Source organism: Pogoniulus pusillus, chromosome 17, assembly GCF_015220805.1.
Source record: "Pogoniulus pusillus isolate bPogPus1 chromosome 17, bPogPus1.pri, whole genome shotgun sequence".
In the NCBI taxonomy this organism is placed as follows: Eukaryota; Metazoa; Chordata; class Aves; order Piciformes; family Lybiidae; genus Pogoniulus; species Pogoniulus pusillus.
The window spans coordinates 4128602-4142031 of NC_087280.1; the positions used below are offsets into that span (position 1 = coordinate 4128602).

Here is a 13430-nt window from a genome sequence, read left to right on the forward strand (position 1 = left end):
GCAAGAGAAAGCAGCAGGAACAAACATCCTTCCCACCTGGCCTCCGAAAATTGGTCCCTGGAACAACCTGGCAAATTCATCTCTGGTGTCTATGCACCATGTGGTCTTTGGCCTCTCTGCTAACACTGCCTGGAAAAGCACTGGTGGGTGATTAGTGCCTGTCCACACCAGCAGGACTGAGGCATCCATCAGCCTCACACATGGCACTGTACAGGCAGTAGGTGGAGAAGGGGGTTTCTCTGCCAGAGGAGTTAGCAAAATCCACACTTCATTCCGTACAAGCAGCTCCAGCCTTCTCATGGCAGCAAGAGGCAAAGGACTTGCTCTTTGTGCCTCAGTGAGCACCAGAGCTAAAGGGCATTCTGGAAAAAGCATGAAGAAAGGGGAACATCTGAAATGAAACATGCATAGCATATCCTTCCCACCTCTGCCATCTCACTGACTGAGAAAACACTGAGCTGTTCCAGGACAGAGTAGGGACCTAAGTGTGCAACACCCTTGTTTAAAGTGCACCTGTCCATGGGCCCTACAGAATGGGGCAGCTCTTGCCAGAAAATGAGGAGAGCTCAAACTCAGAGAGGCTGTGGGGCTGCCCCAGCCAGCCAGAGGGTCCTGCTCTTCATTTAAAGCTGCTCTGAACCCCATCCAGCTGGTACAACTACAAAGTCTCACAAGAGTTTTGCATCCACACCAGGGTACTCACACTCCAGCAGGCAGTGGGGCAGGAATGGACTGGCAATGTCTATCCCATCTGATATTTACTGCTTTCTCTTTTCCTAATGCCCTTGGGAAGACTCCTGTTCCAACCTTTATACAACTGTCCCCAAACAGTGCCCTTCTCATTGAGATCTGGGCATTTCTGCCTCTTCTGATCATGCCTGTATCCCTCAGAGTCACAAAACATCACCAGCAAGAAGCAGAGTCTGCAGGCAGAGGCAGGAGCTTTGCACTCAGCAGCTGCTGGCACACAGCAGCTCACAAGGCCAAACGTTCAGAGCAGCCTCTTTGAAAGGCAGGGGAGCTTACATGCCTCAGCAGCGATGGGGGTCCCCACAACACCCATGCATTAGGCCTGCTCTCAGGGGACAGACGGCTTCTAAGTCATTCCACAGCCTTCAAGCATGGGGTGTGTGCACTGGGTTACAAAGAGATAGGGAAAGAAGCCTTGAAAACATCAGGGTTTTCATCTTTCAGCGAGGTGGCATGGGAAAGGATGAGGCTCGTGTGTCTCAGCGGTGGAGCGATTCACGAGGCCCACAAGCTGCCTTAAAAAGGAGGCAAGGCAGTCCTAGAGAGATCAATCGCAATTTTATCTACCCTTTTCAAGCTCTCATTTCTTTTTATCCCACACTGCCAGATAAAAATCTCTGCCTCAACCATGGGTAAGGAGATAGAGCTTTATTATACTGTTCCCAAAACATTAGAGGCTGTAGGCTTTGCCCTTTTATGAGTTCGCTTTGCTGGCACTCTCCCCTCTGCAATCCCCTCCCTCCCCCCCCCCTCCACCTTTTCCCCAAAATCTCTTCCCTTTAATACTTTTTCTCTCCAAATCAGAACAACAGGCACAAAAACTAATTATGTGATAGTTCAGATCCATGTTGTGTTAATGGCACCAGATCGCCTGTGACATTTCCGACTTGTTAGACTATTATTCTCGCTTATTGTTATCTCTGCTGCTCTGAATACAGGCTCAGGGCTTTGTATCCCCACCACCACCCCTCCATGCACCGGGCTCCCACCCCCTCCTTCCCTCTCCCATTCTCATTTATCAGCCTGTGAAGATCTCTGGAATATTAAACTGGGCCATGCTGGATTGCTCACTCTGCTCATCGAGGGCACTGGTGGAAGGGAAGGTAGAAATGGTGAAGCAGAGGAGGCAGGGAAAGGCAAATGCCAGAAAGGATTTGTGAGGAGAAGCCACCAGAGTGAGAGCAAGCTCAGGAGAATCACTCTGACTTTAGGTGGAGCTGTGCTAGGCTGTGAGAAGGTGTCTAGCCCTCAGGTGACCTTCCAGGGAAAGTTGGGCAACTCATCTGGCTTGTGTCCTCCAGTGATGGACAAGAGGCCATGAAGGATCTTTCTGATGTAGCTTCATCTCACAAATGCCTTGGAAAGATAGAATCGTTGCTTCTGCTTGGACCTCTGGGTCTGGCCCCATGCTGTGAAGGCAGAGCACTTACACTGGCCTTGAGCCCCTGGACTGCCTCACAGAGGTCATAGCTGGTGAGTCCTGTAGAATCCACAGCCTCTGTTGATGGCCATAAGCCCCAAGAGACATTTTTAGTGGTGGAGGCTGAGGTCCAAAAGCACAACTAGCCCAGCAGCCATCAGCTGCTCTGCAGCTGCAGCATGAGGCAGAACAAATGGCAGGATTTAATCAAGGGGTGCTGCTGCCACCAAACGCCTATCAGGCAAATATCTGCAGTGCCACCTCCAGGATGGCACTTCCTAAGTTCCCTTATCACCCTGCAGCTCTTGTCCCTCTCCAGGGCTAGTTCATGCTCCCAGGGCGTGGGGAATATGCAGCCACTTTTCACGGCTTTAGCAGCTCCTTCACCTGCCTGAAGAGCTGCCATATGCCCAGGACTGCTGAAGGTATTGGCCCAAAAGCTGCCATCATTGTGTTTCACTTCCTGAATGATTGTGCTCCTGGGTCTCTTTAGCCACACAAATACAGCAGCTGATCTGTCTCCACACAGCACTCTGCGAGATGGAGGGTTCCAAGTTCTTCCTGCTGACACAGGCAGAGACAGTGCAGTCATGCCAGCACTGACACTACAGGGAAAAGACCAGGAGGGTCCTCCTGCCTCCACTCCTGCTTGCTGAGGCTTCCCAGCCTGCCACAAATCACTCTTCCCTCTCCATCCAAATTCCCTGCTCCCTCACTCCTGGTCCCTGCTGTGATGACCCTGTGCTGCTAGGGAGCAGCACTCCAGAGAAAGCTCATGTGCCTGGCTCCACTCTGTGAGTCTCCAAGGCACCTTTTATCCTGCAAAAGTGTCTTGGGAGAGATCTCTATGGGTCAGTAAAACAGGACCAGGGTGCAGGCTGCAGACACTGCATCATAGCTGCTCAAGATGCTCCCTGGCCTGCATGAGTCAACACTCTCCCAGACGGTTTTGGACACCATTCACAGGGTGGCATGAGCCAGGGAATGACATAGGAGAAGCCAAAGGTGGGTTTTATCAGCACAAACCCTATCACATTGCACCTTCTCAGGCCCAGAATTTGGATTCTGGCTTCTTACAGTTACTAGAACTGAGAGAGCCTTGACACAGATGACCTTTAGAAACCAGCAGTATCATCTCCAGCTTTGCTCCTCCCAGGCTCAATCCGGGAAGAGTTTACAATCCTATAAGGCTGCCTCCATGCCAAAGAGCTTAGAGGTGGATGGCATATCAAAACCGGAATATTCTGGGTAAATTGCCTTGTATAACTCCAAGCCCCTGGCTTGATTTGAGCCCTATCCATCTGTGATGCCACTAGCAGGGCTGGAAGTCACCCTGGCTCCCCACTTTGATGGGAATTCAGGAAGGCCACAGAGGCAGGCAGGACTCTGCAAAGTTCCCAGACAGGACTAGGTTGTCTGTGTGTTGTAGGCTGTTTAGCAGACACTGAACTTCAGCTGAGAATAGGCCACTTCCAGAAGCATCTGCAGGGATCTTCTGCAGGACCAGCTTGGTGAGAGCTCCTCGTGGGAACGGTGCTGTGCCTCTGCAGTGTGCTCTTGGGGCCTCCAGGTGATGTGTGGGGTTTCCTCACAACAATACCTGCCCAGAGACATTCTGGGTGCCCTTTTGGGAGTCACTGTCCCCAGAACTGCTCAAGTAGCTTGTGGACCTCGTGCTTAGGGACATGGTTTAGTGCTGACCCTTCAGTGCTGGGTTGAGAGGGTTGGACTGGATGATGCTTGAGGTCTATTCCAATGAGATGTAATTCTGTTATTCTGTGAGGCACTGGCTCTGAACAGCTCCAAGTTCAGCTTCATGACCCTATTTCTGCAGGGGTCCCTGTCTTGAAAAGAGGGACTTACAGGAGACTGTTACCTAGGAAGAGGAGCAAACTGGCCTCACTGCATCCTTGACCCTTTCACAGTGGAGTCTGTCACTCTCCTGCTTTAGCTCCTTGCACCCCCTGCCCAAGCACCCACCTATGCTCTTTGTCTGCTGCTGAACCTCTCTGCACAGTCCTCCCCATCCCTGTGTCACCACTGCTCCCTGGAACAGCTGCAGCAGCTGCTGCACAATATGCTCCACAACTTGTGCAGGGGGATGAGAGGAGGAGTGGCAAGATATAAATACATGAAGTAAAATATGTCTAGCTGAATCCTTTTATCAATACACTTCTTTCACTCATTTACAGAGATAATCTTCACCCAGGCTCAGCAGCCAGCCCCGGTGGAAGCAAGCACAGAAAGCTCGTGTCAGCACCCTACTCTCATCTGCTGTCACCTGGGTGTCAGGCAGGAGCAAAGTCTTAAAAAGGGCTAGGCCAGGGCCAGCAGGACATGTAAGAGGGGAAAAAATGGGAAGGGAGGGAGAATCAGACACAAGCTACAGGAAAAACATGAATGCAGCGAGAGAGAGCGAGATAAAACAGCACAGTAAAGCAAGGAACAGAGAAAGGGAAGAGGTGGTATGGCAGAAAGCAAAGCCAGGGCACACATAAGTTTGCAGTCCATCAGTAAAAGACTGCTTTCCTCGGAGACTGACCCAAGGCCAAAGTGCTGGTTCACAGCAGGGGCTGGAAGCCCCGTCCAGAGTTTCTGGCTGCTCTGCCCCCAGGGTAGAGCAATTCGTTTGAAGTGCTGTGTTCCCAGCAGGGACGACGCTTCCCTGGGAGGGACTAGGCATCCTGATGGCCACCAGGGTCTCTGCTACATTTAGCAAGGAAGCAGAAGAGAAAAATGTCCCTCTGGGCAAGGGCAAGAGAGTCACAGCAGGTTCCTCCTGGGGGAAAGCAGGCTTTGAGCTGACGCTGGCCAAAAGCCACCCAAGCACAACAACAGAAAGAGCTCAGCATGTGCAGTCCTCTCAGCACATGTTGACTTGAGTGCTCCCACATAAAATGGCAGCTGTCTCTTCCAGTAAACAGATGCCTTCATGGCTTCAGAGGGCTGTGGATCAAGGTCATCTTTTCCCAAGGGTTAGCCATCTCTCCCTTTTCCCTTCAGCCTTGCTAATATAGCACATCAGCCCACTGTCTCTTCCAGACATACCGATTCACACATTCATTCACTTCAGTGCAGCACCAAATTTCTTCCTGTGTTCTTTCCACCCCAGAGGGTTCCCTACCAGGCCCCAGAGTCCCCTCTGGGCTGCAGCCAGGCCTGCCATCTGCAAGTACCCAAGAGAGAGGACCCTTCAGCCAGGAAACATCAAGTACCTCTGGATGTGATTTTTAATTTCCTGTGACACTAAGATCTACAACGTGATGCCAGGAAAACAACACTGTTATTATCTGACTTGGGTTTATCCTGCCACAAACTGCCAAGGAGCTGTGCCTATAGGGACTGCACATGCTTTGAAGCAAGACTCCAGTGTGCAGCTCACTGGCTCTTGCCCAGGATCCCCATGAATCAGCATGGTTCTGAGGAAGCTGCCTCTGGCTTCTCCCCAAAGGGAAAAGCTTCCTAGGAAGGTCAAGTTGAGATTTCCCAGGCAACCCTTCCTCAGCACTGTGGGTTTTGGTCTCTTCACTTCCTTCATGCCCCTTCCATGAACCCAGCCAACTGCACACATGAAAGCAATGGCCCGTCCATACACCTTGAGCAGAGATATGTCCATCAAGACATATGCTTTCAAAGTGAAACATGCCAGTGCTTCATTCTCCCTGTCCCCACTGAGGGAGGCAGTGAGACAGGAGAAGACAGGGCCTCTGAATGCAATGTGTTCCTACATGGGGCTGCTGTCACTGCCCAGAACATGCCACGGGACTGAAGAACAGTTGAAAAAGAAACAAAAAAGGAAATCCCCAGAGAGCAATTTTCCTGTTCTTGACAAGGACATTTGGTGATCAGCCAAATGTCATCTTTCCCTCGGCTCCCTTGGGCCGTGCTCCTGATTTTATTCCCCAGCTCAGTGAGGAGGCCATACTGATGGGGTTTGGATCTGCCTGTCAGCTAGCACACTGCCTGCCCTGGCATCAGGTCCAATCCCTCCTGGACACACAGCCATGCCATGTTTCCCCCATGCACTTCCAAGGGACCCTTGTAAAACCTGACCTTTGTGCTCCAGACCTGTGGCTGATTGCTGAGTAAGTCATCTCCTCCTGAGTGATTTGGCAGTGACTGTCGAGGGAGCAGCATTTTGTCTGGATTAGAAGGAGAATTCATCAGGCAGCAGCATGGCCAACCTGCCTGTCTCTTCTCATTCCCATCTCCACAGCCATTCCCTGCTCAATGCTTCCAGCAGTCCTGCCCCTTTTCTCCCCAAACAGTCCTGAGATTTCAGGATGGGGAGAAGCCAAGCAGGGAGAGGTGCTGGGCCGCCTCTGCTCTTTTCCTTCCCTGTCATAAAGCTCTCAGGGCCAGCTCTGCAGTCAAGGGAATATTATCTCTCCACGCTGCTGTTAATCTCTTTATGGCATCATTTGACCCTTTCTAACATCCATTGATTTTTCAACTACCCTTTACAGCAACTCTTTAGATCCCTTTGGTCTAAATTACTAAACATCAGCACCCAGGGCAAAACACAGGAACTAACAAAGCAACAGGGAAAAGTTCAGTCAGGAACCATCACTCCAGTGGCTGCCTTTGAGGCTCCTTCTCTGCTTCCGAGTCTCTCTTCTGTGGGCATCCTACAGATCCTCCAAGAAGCTGTTCCCTCTGTCCCAACCTCCCAGCACCCAGAAGCACCTCACCTTACAGCTGATCTGCTCTGCAAACAGACACAATGGTACCTCCCATCACACATCTAGCAACAGGTACCAAGCCCACCTGGAACCACCTCAGGTAGGCTGGATGTTAGGAAGAAGTTCTTCACAGAGAGAGTGATTGGCATTGGAATGGGCTGCCCAGGGAGGTGGTGGAGTCACCATCCATGGAGGTGTTCAAGAAAAGCCTGGATGAGGCACTTAGTGCCATGGTCTGGTTGACTGAACAGGGCTGGGTGCTAGGTTGGACCGGATGATCTTGGAGGTCTTTTCCAACCTGGTTGATTCTATGATCTTCCACCTCCATGCTGCCCCAGGCACCAGCATACTTGGGTGCTGCCCTTTGCGACGGGTGTTGCTATCTGCATGACTGAGATGGCCAAACTCATGACACTCAACATCACATCCAGATCACCTCCTGGCCAAACCTGTCTGAAGCAGCCTAATAGGGCAACTCCCCAAGTGGTGAAGGCTGCTGCTTTTAATTCCCTGGAGAAATGGCTTCTCACTGCAGATTAATATGTTTTAATTTATCCCTGTTTCCCTCAGCTCGCTCCTTGTCCAGCAGCGGCTGTCTCCTTGCCTCACACTTGCTACTTGTCCGGATGAAATACTGAGCTGTATTGTCTACTATTATGGTAAAATACACAATTCATCACCCTGATGCATTCTGTGAGTGTGACATAAAAATGACAAATGCTCTCTGGCCAAACACTGAGATGTATTCATCCCACATTAGGGCAAAATGAATATTAATACACAGAAAAATGGCTGGGGTGATGAGGGGTTTCTGTCATACTAGAGAGGACACTTCATTGCTCCCTTATTTTTTAGACAGCAGCAGCCCCCAGTCCAGACACAAACCCCAGGATTAGTAGCACAGGCCTGTTCTGACAGAATTCCAGCCAGGACCACAGAGGATTAAATGTGTGAGCAAAATACAGAGCTGAGGCCCAGAGAACAGATGTATAGGGTCAAGGTGGTACTAAAGTAATATGGTCCCAGCTTTGTCTGTGCTGTGTGCTAGTTTGAGGCTAGCTGGAATATTTTAATGAGAAAAATTAGATGATAGGCTGTGAAAACAAAACAATGGTGAGGTCTGCTTCACTCATAGGCTTGCTGAGATGGGGCATTTAGTGCCATGGGCTAGTTGATTGGACAGGGCTGGATGATAGGTTGGACTGGATGATCTTGGAAGTCTCTTCCAACCTCATTGATTCTGTGATCTATCATTCCTATATTACTGTCCCCTCCTCCAGCCTCTTCAGTCTCTGGCTACATCAGACACCAGCAAGAGGGCTTAATGGGTTGTGGGATCAGTTCATCAGATTTGGATTTGGCTGGATTCACCTGCTGAGTACAAGTTTGTGTCAGCTTTTCATAATTAGTGCCCTCCTCTATGAGGTGTGGTGGAATAGCTGATGAGTGCAATGGTGAAGATCATATACTTTGCAATTAGGCCACTCAATTATTCCAGTGTGATTTCCATATCCGCAACCACATCCCTGAGAATTTATGGAGCACGTACAACAGAACAGACCGAGTGAAGGGGAAAACAAACAGTTTGAATATATCAATCATAAAAATCCTTTTCCTCAAGTCTGACCTGAAATACTGAAGCACTGAAAGGGACTCCCCATCAGGCCTGCACACCACGATTATTGCCCTGGCAGTACCAGGAGCCATGCATGCACATGCCCCAAAACACATACTATGGAAGTAAGACTAAATGAGAAGAAAGGAGGCAGATTTTCACCCTGTCTTAGCCACATCTCAGGTAATGTTTTCTTACACACTTGCCAGATGTCCTGGACTGGAACATCCCTAAACAAGGCTAGCCCAGTGTCAGCAGCTGAGCCAAACTTACCAGGGCTTCATTCACTTCCAGGGGCTGAGCAACTGCAGGCCTGCTCTACCACGTCCATTTCTCATCCTCTGGTCAGTACTGCAAGGGAAGATGAAACAAATATGTGCCCTATCATTTAGGGTTACAAAACTGAAAAGCCAGGAGCATCTGGATGGCTCCAGAAGGCACACTGTGACTCTGCATGCCCCAAAGCACAGTCCCTTGTGCCCCCATGCCCACTGCACACAAACCCTCTCACAACCACGAGTTACAGAAGAGGCTCAAGAGCAGCCCTGAGCACTGCCTGTACCTGGACTGCTCCCCACTGCCTTTCATCTGCAGCAAGTGAGCCTTTCTACAGCACCATCAATACAGGATGAGAAGGAATCGTTAGAGGTGGCACTTCCATCAATATCTCCAAGAGGAACAGGTGATGTGAAAAAAGGTGAACTCGAGACCTCTTCAGACCGGAGACAAAGGCATTACAAGGGTCTTTCATTGCAGATGGCTTAGCATTCTGGTTTATATCTATATCTGTAGCTAATTTATATACCTCGGAATGCAGCATCCATTTTTCCTTTGCAAAGGGGAAGTGGAGGCTGAAAGCTACAACCTTTGCCTAGAAGACTAAATGGCCTTTGGAATGGGCCGATAAGTGATAAAAACAACCTGCAAGAGCAGGTATCCTTGCATCATTTAAGCTGACCTTTTAGAAGGGAGACACAAGAAAAGGAAAGAAAATGAATCAGGTTGGGGGGGTGGGGGGGGGTGGTAGAGAAGGGGGGAAAAAAAAAAAAAGCTGTGTGGAACAAAATTTTGCAGGCAAACATCCACTGCTGGCATTTGAAGCAGCTGCCACTAGAACAAGAAAATAAAAATCAAAATAAAAGGAGATTCAAGGTTTTATTTTCCCCCATCAAACAATACATCCCAGCTAATGGCAGTGGGATAAAAACGTACCCGGTGCAGCCTGGGAGAGAGGCGAGAGAGGAAGAGGAAAGGAGAGGGAAGAGGGAGGGGAGAAAGGTTATTATAAATGTGTCAAGCTTGTTTATGGCTCTTTATCAGCAAGCGCAGCAGAAAGAGAGAGGCGCCGTTAGCGCATTTTAAGAGTGTTTGGCAGCTTGGGCTGGGAATGTAAATAATCTTTATGTGCAGGAGCATTTCTATCTCAAGGAAGGCAGGGGCACGTGCCACCAGCGCCAACAGGCTTTCTGAAGGACCTTCTGACATCCCTGCTGGGCTCTGCCTCCTGGGCCTGCGATGTGGGTGCTTCGTCTGAAGGTCTGAAGCCTCATTCAATGGAAAAGGCTGCACTGGGAATATAAAGGGATTTAGGGGTGGACTTGAAAGCCTTCAGTCAAGGTCAGATGCAGGACTGGTTCACTGAAGCCAGGTGCGTTAGATTCCACTTCCAGTGATGTTACAGCAAAGCTGGAGGAAGTCAGCGCTGAGGCTCAGCGCAGAAGACCACCGTGCCTATGCCCAAACCACAGCCCCCCAGAGCAAAGCACAGCAGTCCAGCAGAGGATCTGGGCATCTATGTTCTGCTCTCCATGCCTCTACTTCAGTTAATGTAACTGATAGGTGAATTACTCCCAATTATTTCCATGGAAGATACATTGTCAGGAATACTTACACCCTGAAGGCAGCTGACATCTCTCTTTTCCCAGGCAGGATGGGAAGGGAGAGCCCCAAAGAGCAGCAGTGGCAGAGATAAACCAGTAGACTGCCATAAATAGATGAACCAAGAGACAAAGGAGGAAGTGGCAGTGCCTCTCCTCACCACGGGGAGGGAGGTTCATGCTCTGCAGATCAGTTCTGAAGCAGCATCAAACATGTCTCCCTTTGGGGCAGAATGATTTGCCCAACGTTTCAATGAGACATTCAAAACCACACTCATCACTCTGGGACGTGGCACTAGGCTAAATTGTCACCTCCCAAGCACACAGGTGGGCATGGGGCTGTGCTCCACACAGGAGCTGGACAGCCTGGATGGCAGCAGGGGAGCAGCCACATGGTTGTGGCAGGATGGTGTCAGTGTGGAGGAGCAGTAGAGCAGCTTGCTGCACAGTGCCATGAAACTGGGTAGCTTGAGCTGAAGGCTGGAAGGTGAGGCAGCTCATGAGATGGCCCTGGAGCTGGAAAGGACCAGGAGGGAGCTGGGAAATGAATGGGTCACTGACAGTGTACAGAGCAGAGAAGAATGCCTGGAAGATGGGTAATGGCTTGAGAGAAAAGGTTTCCCTCTTGTGTGGGAGATGTAGACTGGTCAGGTGAAGCCTTCCCTTTCTCTAACCTCACCTTGTATTCCTTTCCTTCATCTATCTCCTTCCTGCATTCCCTGACTATAGACTAAGGACTACAAACTCAAAGGGAACATACAACTCTGCTGTCCTTGCACATCCTGGAGTCCCACAGCCAGCAGAGGAAAGGAGGAACAGTGCAGAAGTGTCAGCAGATGAGGGCCGGCATAAACAAACCCAGATCTCTATGGTGTACCTTGGTGGCCTGCTACAGTATCCAGCACATGTGAAAGGTATGAGATCAACAGCCTTGGGAACATCTTCACAAGCACAGAAAGGCAGAGCAGATGCAGTGACAGCACAGACTGTGCTCTGCTCTTGTTGTAAACCCACTTCAAGCTGAAGGGTTGGACCCAAGTGACCAGCCTGAGTGTCTCCTCTCCAGTCACATAGAACTGTCTGTGGGAAAGACTGGAGCCGTTCCACAGGTCCTCAGAACTGCCAACTGATGAACAACAACTTCAGCTGCTACTGACCCGAGGACAGCTGAACAAAAACTCTGAAGGCCTTTTTTGCCCTTTTATTGCTCTGGAGGTCCTTCACGTTGCCTTATGAGAAGGTGAGGCTGCATTAAAGGATTGATTTTGAAGATATGAACATAAGAGCATAAGGTGGATTTTGTCCAGACTCAGCACACCAACACTTTCCAGGAGGCACCAGAATAGTGCCCAACCTGCGATACCTGCTGCTAAGAAGCCAGCAGAATTGCCTGCCCCTGTGCAGCCAGGTGCCTGCAATTGTCATCTAAAGGAATTCAAATGTAGATGGGTGACACAAGCAGGACATCAGACTCCTGGAGCTAGTCCAGAGGAGACCATGAAGATGATCAGAGGTCTGCAGCACCTCTGTTATGAGGACAGGCTGCAAGAGCTGGGTCTTTGCAGCCTGGAGAAGAGAAGCCTTCGAGAAGACCTTATAGTGGCCTTCCAGTATCTGAAGGTGACCTACAGGAAGGCTGGGGAGGGATTATTGACAAGGCCTTGTAATGATAGTATGAGGGGCAGTGGGTTTGAACTGGCAGAGAGGAGATTCAAAGTAGATGTTTGGAAAGGGTTCTTTACAGTGAGGGTGGTGAGACAGTGGCACAGGTTGTCCAGGGAGGTTGTGGATGCTCCCTGGTGAGGCCCTGAGCAACCTGTTCTAGTGGGAGGTGTCCCTGCCTCTAGCAGGGTGTTGGCACTGGATGATCTTTGAGGTCCCTTCCAACCTAAACCATTCTATGCCATTTACTGCAAAGCATGACCCGCACACAGGCAGGGGAAGGAACACTTGAGCGGGAGGAGCAAATGACTATCGCGGGCAGAAAACCCACTGCAATTCATGCATCACACAAATGGTTGTGTATACTAAGGCAACGAGGACAAAGGGTATTGATTTAGCACGAGTATCAAGAGTCCCAGGTGCTGAAACCTGAAGAAATACAAACTGTGCTGGGCAGAATAACAACAAAACGAAATGATGAAAGGATATGAGTGTTTGAGAAGACGCCTAGGACGGGCTATAAATTCTAATAATCCATATTTCTCGAAAGCAGCAGCTATTGACTCAAAAACAAAAGAGCAGGCATTGTAATGTAACAAATGTCAGGCGGGATAGCAGCAGGAATTCAATTTGCTCTGGCCATATATCAACTTGAAACTTAATGTAATGGCACGTAGTTAAAGCTGCACCCTCACTTAATGGCTATTACCAGTCCTGGGTGGGTTTTCCAGCAAGCATAAAGCAGTGAGTAATTGGCCTCGTTCTGCCTGCATCACTGCTAATGAAAAAAAACGTGCTGGAGTCTGGCAGCAGTGGAAGAAGGGGAACGCAGGCAGCCCGGGCAGAAGCAGGCGGCGCTAAAGCTGCCAAGAGCCTGCCCTGCCAGGATCCCCTGAAACAGCCTCAGGAGAAACCTCTTCATCTGATCAGCCTTTCCTTTGTATCAGAGTTGGATCCTCACTCAAGGCAGCAGCCTGACATCCTCGTTAGCCTCCTGAGTAAACTGCATTCAGGCCTGCTGGAAGAAGAGGAGGTGAAACCCTGGGTTACCCCGCTCCTAAGCATGCACTGTTTATGACTGCTTGGGCAGTGGCTCTGCAGTCAGCCAGCTAAGGCCACTCTAACTACTCCTCTTCAGCTACCACAAACGGCCAAGTTAAGCAGCAGATTCAGCTCGGCAGTTATTGTGCTGGTGAAATTAAGAGGCTGAAGTGTTTGCATCACTGAGAACATGCTCTGACCGTGTGTTAGAGACAAGAGACACTCAATGAATGGAAGAGGAGGTGGTGGGGCAGGAGGCATGGATGTGAGACCAAATGTCCATGGCAAAGAAGCATCCCAAGCAGTCAAGGAAGGGCAAAGATCATAGAATCTCATCATAGAAAGCACTGGGTTGGAAGAGACCTCTGGAGGTCATCTAGTCC

At 50.0% G+C, this 13430-nt stretch overlaps 1 protein-coding gene across 4 annotated transcripts in view; it reads right to left on the reverse strand.

The window, feature by feature from the left end:
* The window catches only part of HMG20A (high mobility group 20A), a 194620-nt gene that overhangs the window by 49044 nt on the left and 132146 nt on the right, over positions 1 to 13430 (reverse strand). For 3 of the 4 annotated variants that reach the window (XR_010305318.1, XR_010305319.1, XR_010305317.1), the window contains one exon: positions 8741 to 8818. The exons of the other annotated variant lie outside the window; for it this stretch is intronic. The gene's annotated coding sequence lies outside the window, so the exon portion shown is untranslated. The remainder of the gene's footprint in view (positions 1 to 8740; positions 8819 to 13430) is intronic. 4 annotated transcript variants of the gene reach the window in all.